This window comes from Lonchura striata, chromosome 32 (genome assembly GCF_050655825.1).
Source record: "Lonchura striata isolate lonStrDom1 chromosome 32, ASM5065582v1, whole genome shotgun sequence".
Taxonomy (NCBI): Eukaryota; Metazoa; Chordata; class Aves; order Passeriformes; family Estrildidae; genus Lonchura; species Lonchura striata.
Window position 1 is genome coordinate 1096252 of NC_140734.1, and position 9116 is coordinate 1105367.

Genomic DNA, 9116 nt, shown 5'->3' on the forward strand with positions numbered 1-9116 from the left:
ATCACAGCTGAGAATAAAGAAATGGCTATTCCTAATGCTAAAAAATACAGTTAGAGAGTTTCCTTTATCCTGACATGTTTGGTGAGTGCAGTGCAAACATGGAGCAATGAGAAATCCATGTATTTTGACCAAGAGCCATGCCCAGAGCATGAATTTCCTGAGTGTCCCAGCATTGAGAACATCTGACTTTCACTGGCACCTCCTCAGTGTCATCCCTGAGAAACACATCCATCAGAGAACTTCCCCCTTCCGCTGGCACCTCTTCCATGTCATCCCTGCGAGTGGCTTCCCCCGGGCAGCTGCCTCAAAGGGGCCCTTGGAGCACCAGTGGGGCCCCAGCCCTGCCCAACAGGTCCCACGGGGTCAGCAGCACTGACACCAACACCATGGCCAAGCCCCCACCCGCTGGCAGCCCGCAGAGCCCGACACCTGCCCCTCACCTCTTGGTCCTGGCACCTCTGGGTCACCCTGACGGGCACGGCAGTGCTGTCGGGGGCCCTGCGGGACGCAGTGCAGACCGGGGCCCTGGGGAACGCTCTGGATCGTGCCCAGGCCCACAGCTCCGCCATCCTGCTCTGCCTCGGCTGCTCCGGCTCCCACACAGCCACTGGTCCTGCTGGAGAATCTTCAAAATGCAAAATGTTTGTAAGGAAAATGTGCTCTTTGATGTTTGTCCTTTCTGGCATTCAAGGCTCATCAAAAAGAAGGGAGATTATTCCCATGCAACAAGAAGTAGCCAAGGAGTGATGGCCAGGCCTTTGAAAGGCAGGTTACTTCTTGGCTGAATTGCCTGGTTGAGGTGTAGGGCTTGACAGGCTTCAGCTGCCTCAGACACCGGGGAGGTTAGCAAGGCTTGGGAAGAAGGATGTACCACTGATGGTGGGCACAAAGAATGCAGAATTTAGGGGCACAAGGACATTTGGCAGAACCCCCAAGGAAAGGAACAAACTGATAAAGCCAATGCGGAATCTGTGCTGAATCACCTCCTGTGAGGTAAAAGGCCATTCCAGCAGGGGCAGACCATGGCCATGCGCTCAAGAAACCATTGACATAAAAGAAGGGAGAGACTGAGCATGCAGACTAATGAACATGAGAAGTGAGAGGATCATTACCCAACAGCAGACAGAATACTAATTATGAAGAGAACTTGGGAATTTGCAGTCAATGAACACTAATTCCTTTCTTTACTAAAATGTATAAATACTAAAGACACTGTACTTCTTGTGGTGTTGGCTTTGTCAATTTGTCCCTGAGCCCCCCATTTCTGCACAGAACTGTAAATAATTACCTCCACTCAGTGTGTGGATCAGCCTCTTGACCAACGTGTGCTAGAACCAGCTAAGCTGGACAAACACTCGCTGTCGCTCTGACACCTCCGCTCTCACCGCAGCTGCTGAAGGGTCTGAGCGGTCCTGCTGTGTGCTGGTGACAATGGCCACGTGTCCTTGGAAACGGGGAGTTCCATGTTCCAGGCTGGGCGGGATGTCACTGAGGAGCGGGACACGACACAGTCGGGGCACAGGGAGTTCAAATGTGCACACGTGGGGAATGCCCTGCCTTATCCCATGACTGACTCAGCTCATTTCCAAGTGCAGAAAGGGCTGCTCTGGCCACACCAGTTGCTGCAGTAGCTTTGCAAACCAGGGCTAATGAAGTGTTTCTGCACAAAAGTGCTGCACTTGGCTCTCTCTGAGGCAAAGGAGCAACTTAACACCCCTAACCAGGGCAGCAAGGTGCAGCCCCCCCAGCACTGGGCCATCCTGTCATGGGCCAGTCAGTCTGTGAGGCTTCCAGCACATGCACAGTCACTCAAATATCATCTCTTTGACAAAACCCCTTGACCTTTCCTCATCCCAGTCTACTAAAAGGAAAGAAGCCAGCAGCATGCCCAGGGCCCCATGTGCTGTGCAGGAGGAGCTGACATGGAAAGGCCCACGCTGGCCCTGAGCACAATTACAGGCTGATAATTGTGCTGACTGCAGCTGGCCATTGAAGTTACTGACAGATGTAGATAAACATTTTATACTCAGTTTATGATGATTTTATTGTCATTCTCCCCCTACCCAAGATTATTCCTGATTTAAGTCAGCTGGCACCAAAAATAAGTGTTGTCCAGTCATTACAGGGAGAGAGAAGAAGAGCATGTAGTTGAGAATGTTGAATATTACCATCCAAAGCACATTTTCAATGACATCTTGTGTTTGTTTTCAAGACCATGTCTATATCTACCCATATCTTATCTCCTGGCTGCCCCACTCACAAGGGAAAGAAAGTTTGGGGAAAGAAAGGGAGGAAGCAATTTCTCAAACACCAGAGCCCAAATCTGTGTCCTTTTTTGGGAGAGGCTGGATGGTGTTGATGATGGATCCCCAGTTATGAACTATTGGAAAAGCCTGTGTATGAATCATGAAAGAAATCCATGGAGGTGTTACACTGGACTCCAGAATGCCCAACAGCCTTTCTATATATTTTAAAGGTTATTGATGACCACCCCTGCTCAGGAGTAACCAGGTTTGACTGACCCCTTTGCACTGTTCATACGTCAGTGCCTTTGCCTTGCACAATAACTCCATCTTTAGCTCAAAGAATGGGAGTGAAGGAAGTAACCCTGTGGTATTTTGAGCCTATTTCTCAAAAGACAACCAAACAATGTACTACAGGAATGGCCAATGCACCTCAGAGCAGGAGCCACCATGGTCCTGATTGATAGAATAAACTTGAAATAAATGGAGGAAAAAGTGAAAGTTGATGTGCCACACATGGTTATGTCTCATGTAGAACAAAAAGAATGTCACTGGTTATCCCTGAGCAGAATCTGAAAGTAACAGGTGGTACTCCTGGAACAAAAGACCTTGAGACCCAGGCCCCTCAAAAACTTTCTTTGTCCTTGCTGCACGTGTGCCTAGAGTGACATGTGGGTCACCTTCCTGCCAGTTCAGCATGTGCAGAACTGCACCTAAGTGCTACTTCTGTTCAAAGTTTTCTGGAGGCAAAAAGGGAGCAGGGACAGGGGCAGAAGGGGGAATGTCCATAAGTCATAGGTTGTCCTGAAGTCCCTTTTGCCAGGCAGATGCCATGGGGGGCTCTCACCCAGACAAAGAGCCAGGACCCGCAGGGCAGATCCTGTGTCCTGGATCCGGCCAGGACAGGGGTAATTTTTGCAGCAGCCAGGAGGAGCACGGCCAGGACCTTGGGGTAACTGGATATCACCTGCCACGTGGCAGGGGGAAATGGAAGGGGTTTGTTCTTCCTCCGCCGGTGTGCCGTAAATCGTGGGGTGTGCCCAGTTCTGTATGGTGAACAATCACGTGTGACTCGTTCACCTCTTGTACACTCTCCTTTTAGTGTTGTTATTACCACTTGTGGGTTTTTTTCACTGCTGTTTCTAGTAAATTGTTCTTAGCTCAACCTATGATCTTTACCTACTTGTGCTCTTCTCTCCTCCTGCCACAGGAAAAGTGGTGGGGAAGTCAGTGAGTGGCACATGGTCTGAGCTGTATCAGGGTGAGCACAAAACTGGGGAATACCATTCCTACACTGCAACAATGTGGAAAAATCAATTTCCTAAGTTACTTTTCTTGTCTAGTCCTACAGGAAAATTAGCCTGCTGAAAAGCAACTGCTGTAATTGAACTGAAAACCTGATAGGTAATGCTTGTTTTAATAAGGTTACACAGAAAGCAAAAATTAAATATTGATAAATAGTCTTTATAATATCGTTTTTAAATATTTTAAAATCTATGATGGGAGAAATTCCTGTAATCTTTTTCCAGTCCCACAATGACTAAGTATTCTATAAAGCAAATTACAATTGAATGTTTTCAGCCTCTAAAAATAAGTTAAGCAAAATAGTAGAAAGAGTTACATTTGAGTTGCATTTCCAAAGCAGATGGTTGACTTTAATGCTTAAGGCTAAAGAAGGGGAAATGAGAGAATCTGTGTATTGAAAAAAAAATCCACCCATAATGGAACTGTGCAAATGTATTCTGTTCCTCCCTGAAATGGAAATTCTCACATTCAAAATACCATTGAAAGCTGAGGCCATAATTTCAAGTGATTTAATGGCAATCAGCTGTGTTAAATCATTAAAGAGACCATTACTGATCTGGCTTCACAGGTGTCTGAATGAATGACAAACAGAAAATTCATACATACCTAATCATGTTTTTTTGGATAAGTCAGATTTTCCAGAGGATTCAGAAAACAGGTCTGGGTTTGGTATTTTCTCCCTCTAAAAGTGGCCAAAACAGTTCATGCTTTCCCTTAGTTCTGAAGGGTCACTCAGCTAGTATCAAGGGCAAAGATAGCAGATTCCAAAAAGAGGTCCTTAATTTTCAGACTTTTCTCAGACAAAATACCATGAAAGAAAAAATTAAAATCAATTCAATGCAGACACCACTTTGCTCTCCATTTAACCACAAACCCACAATCCAACCTAACCCTAACCCTAAACCCACACCCTATCCTAACCCTAAACCTACACTCAATCCTAACCCTAACCCTTCTCATTAATACAAACACAGAAACACTGACAGCCTTGGTTGGCAGAAAAAGGAAAACTGTAATTTCTCGACAACTCATTGAGAGCAGTCCATGTTAAAGGCCCTGCCCTGGGTTTCACTGCCACTCCCCACCTGTGCCCATCCCTGCAGGGCAGGACCAGTATCAGGAGGACCTGTGGCCAGAGGTGGTGACAGCAGCAGGTCCCTCTGCCCAGGGCAGAAGGCACAGCACCTCTGCTCCTGGCTAGAACAGGGGCCCCTTGCCCGGGGGGACATAGTGTCCCAAAAAGAGGAGGGGCCTCAGCAAGAGGCCAATCCCCCAGCAGCTCTAGCAGGGCTCTGGCAATTCTTTATTCAAGGAAAAGGAAATAAATTGTTATTTCCCTCACACAGTCCCTAGACACTGGTTTCTCTCCCTTCTAATGCCCTTCACCTTCCCCCCGTGCCCCGCTGTGGGTGACACCCCTGTGCTGGAGGGCACAGCCACGGGCCCCTGGAGTCCCAGGGCTATGTCAGCAGTGGTACCTCTTCCCACAGGAAATCCTGCTGCAGCTGCCATACCCTCAGTAGAGCAGATGCCAAAGGCAGAGCAGCAGCAGGAGCAGCTGGTCTGTCAGAGCACCAAGCCCCTAAACTTCCTATCCAAATATCTGGATACACAGTGACTCCACAACCCGATGTAATCGAACTGGGGGCACTCGCCTCTGGTGTTTCAGCCCAGAAAGTAGAACTAATTTCAGTCACTTGAGCTTTGGAATCGAGTACAGGAAAATTAGTTACATTTGAAATTATTCAGAATACGCCTTTGGAGTGGTACATGCACATGGGACTTCTGGAAAGAAAAATACCTTTTGACATATCAAAGCTCCGATCAAAAACAGAGGACAAATCTTGGGTTTACTTGAAAGTATCTAGAAACAAGAGGAAGTTGCCATCAGGCATTGCAGAGCACACCAAGTGGATAAGACCAAACTGGAATTGGGGAAACACTTAGCCAACGAGAGTGCAGAAGACACGTTAGAAATAATGTTAGAAACCGAAGTTTTCTTATGCTGCAAAATGAAATATAGGTATTAAGAAACTAGTTCCCATACGGAAGTTTGTCTCAAGAAAAGGGGGGACTTGATAAGGACCATAGAACAGATTATCAGCATTCAGGAACACACATAATCACAGGATATGATTATATGCAGGTGCTTTTATTGAGAGCTCTGGGAATCAGGGGTACAGACCCAAATTTGACTCCACATGGCTTTTGAGCTGAACGTATTTTATATTCAATTATTATATAATTGCCTGACCACAGTTTCTCATGATTATTCTTATGATTAAACAGTAATTATATTTAGTTACTAAACAATCATCACATCTAACAAGTATATCATTTATCATGTACTAGCTACACAGGTGCAGTTCTAGCAAGGTACAAGGCCTACATGTACCTAGGGTATTTTTTTTCAGGGCTTACTAAGCTTAATTTTCCTTTTAACCCTAAATCCCCATGATTTTAAATCCTTTTACTATGAAAACCATCATCAGCACTTGGGGGTGGCACAATTCCAGTGGCACAAACAGTGCCTTGAGGCCACTTCACTCTGTTATAAATGCCTAATGCAATGGTTGGCTCTCACAATTCAGACATTAATATTATATGTATGTTAAGGAAAGTTTATTGACTTATAGTTGCGTTGTTGTGATTTGTTGTTTAGATGTCCTCTGTTCTCTCCATAGTCCATCTTCCCCAGCCCGTACAGTTGCCAAGAGAGGGCCTCAGTAGTCCAGGCATGAGGAAGGAGGGTGTGTACCTGTGCCTGTGCATAAAACATTTGAGAAAAGGGCGAGCTTGTTACTAGGAAGTGCAGCATGACAACACCTCACCTCCCATCAAGTGGCAAGAAAGAAACCTCCACGGATGAATGGCAAAGAAGAGTCGACTGACAGACCTTGGCAGGGGCCAGGGTTGCCTGAGGCAACCCCCAGGGGTACAAAAATGGGAGCATCCAATTTCTAGATGAGCTCATGGCTGCCGGGGTTGCCAACTCCCAGCATTGCACCGTCCTTTTTTCTTATTCAGTCCTTTGTTGTATTGTGTTAAAATTTTTAGTAAACCTTTAAAATCCTTAAAAGTGAATGTCACTTCTCACAACTCAGAGAGTAGCATCCTCTGTGAAACCACCTAAGTTCTTTCCTGCAATGTGCTGAGGGCTGCATGGAGAGAAACATCCAGGGCAGGGAGGCTCCAGGGGAAATGCTCAGGACAGCCACAGACTGCAGAGAGGGACATTAGAGTGGTGGGTCTGCAGGGAGAAGTCACAGCTGCCTCCCTTCTGAACCACCCTGAGGACCTGGAGAGGGCCGTGCCTTGCCCTGGGCACTGACCTGGAACTGAGGGATGTGGCAGAGGCCTTTGGTGTCAGGGATGTTGAGAAGGCTGGGCAGTGTCACGGTGAGACCTCTCTCAAAGCCCCTGGAAAGGCCAGAGCCATCCCAGAGGGTCCTGGGCACTTGGGAAGGGCAGACATAGAACCAGTCTGCAAACAGGGCAGGGAGGGGATTGGTACAGTCACAGACTGGTCAGGCTCAGCAGGGAAGGGGATGTGGCAAATCCTCCTGCAGCCATTCCACGCACTGGCAGCACAAGGCAGGGACGGCAGAACCCACGTGGGAAGGAAAAGAAGGGGATGTTGTTTGCCCAGACCTTAGCAGGGTCTGTGACATGGTCTGCTGGGTCTCCTCAAAGCCAGATTGGAGAGAGATGGGCTGAAGGAATGGAACGTGGGGTGAGTGGGAATTTGGCTGAACAATGAGGGTCAAATGTTGTCCATGGAACAGAGTCCTTCTGGAAGCCACACCCTGGTGACATCCCGCAGTGACCAGCCCTTGACTACAATGGAATATTCATATATTCCCTGTGCCATGGGACAAAATGCACTTCCAAGTCCTTTGTGGATGATGCCAAATTGCTGGAAACCCTTGCGCAGCTGCATCTGATTAATGCTGCCTGCTAGAGAAAAGCTGAGCAGAACAACACTGGCGGGTTAAATGTGTGTGGCCATCAGGTGCCCAGCGAGCCTCTTTCTCCCTCTCTCTCTGTGATCTCCCAAACTTAAGGCGAAGGAGACACCCAAGTTTTGTAGATGCTCGTGGCTGAAAGAAAATAAAAAGCTCAGAGAGTCCACAAAGGCCTATAAAGTTTTATTAATACATTATGCATTTGGCATAGACACTGGGATGTCAGTCCCTGAGCTATAAAAGGGCATGTCAGTAGGTTCTGTATAAAGGCACAAGAGGAAAGGTGAAAGGGAAGAGAGACACAGACAGGAGAGACAGAGACAGACACATGAATCAGAGGGGCAGAGAGAAAGGAAATTATAGAGAGAGGAGATCCCCAGTCCTGGTTCCAGCATTGATCCAGCCATTGGGATGTCCAGGGTGCTGAGGCACAAATGTGCCTGGGCTTGGTGGGAGGACCTCTTCACTGATCACTTTTCCCTGCCCTGGCAATAAGTGTCTCACTTTCTGTACAAATGACTTCTCACGTGCAGTTTGTTCTGCTAAATATTTCTGGAAATGGCTCAGAGGCTTAGGGGGTCTTTGGTGGTGTTGATCCCCCCACAGTCCATGCCCACTTCTCATTCCTGCACTTGGGCCATGTCCTGCTTATGCCCAGGAGCCAGAGCAAGGATGTTTGTTCTGGAAAAGTTCTGCCTTTATCTGCATGGCCCCTTCTGCAGCCACAGCCTGTTCTTCCTCACAGTGTGTTATTGCCAAGAAGTCTTGGCTGTTCTTACCAATCCTTGGTTGGTCTCACAGCCATCCAGTTTTTGATGTTTGGGACAGGCAAACCAGGTCCTGATCTTCTGGGCTTCTACACCCTCCTCAGCAAGGGCCTCAAAAGGCAAAGGCCACAGGTGGAAGCAAAGAAACAACAAATGAAATCAATCCCCTATTGCTGATTCCCATCAGCAGACAATGTCCAGCCACCTCCTGGCAGGACAGGATCAAGAACGTGTACTTTGTGTTTTGTGTGAGAAATGTCTTGGTAGAAAACATCCACAGCTCTCCCTGCCAGCCCTATCCCCTTCCTTTCCCTCAGTTTATTGCTGACTGTGACATTGCATGGAATGGGAGATCCCTTGGGTCAGTCCAGCCCAGCTGTCCCCTCCCTGTGCCCTCAGGAACACTTGCCCACCCCCACCCATTGGCTGGGGGGACTGCAGACATGGCCTGGGCATGGCAGGGGCAGGGCAGGGCTGGATATGGCAGGGCAGGGCCCGGGGGCAGCGAGATGGGAGTGTGCAGCCTTCAGGGACACAGCAGAGCTGTGGGACAGCGCAGGACAAGCTGTGCTGGACATGGCCAAGGGCCCTGGTAAGGCTGGCAGTGGCCAGGAGAAGCCAAGCCTTGGTGCCCTGGGGCCCAGCAGCGTCTTGCCACCAAGGGCTGTGAGGAGGAGACACCTTGTCCTGAGGCACTGGGGCCTCCTGGCACAGCCCCAGCCAGGCTGGGCACTGCCATCCCTTGTCCTGCCCTCAGCACCCCTCCATGTGCCAGTGCTCCCGGCAGAGCCCTGAGCAAGCGGGCAGGGACAGGATCTGCCTTCCCTGGGCTGGGG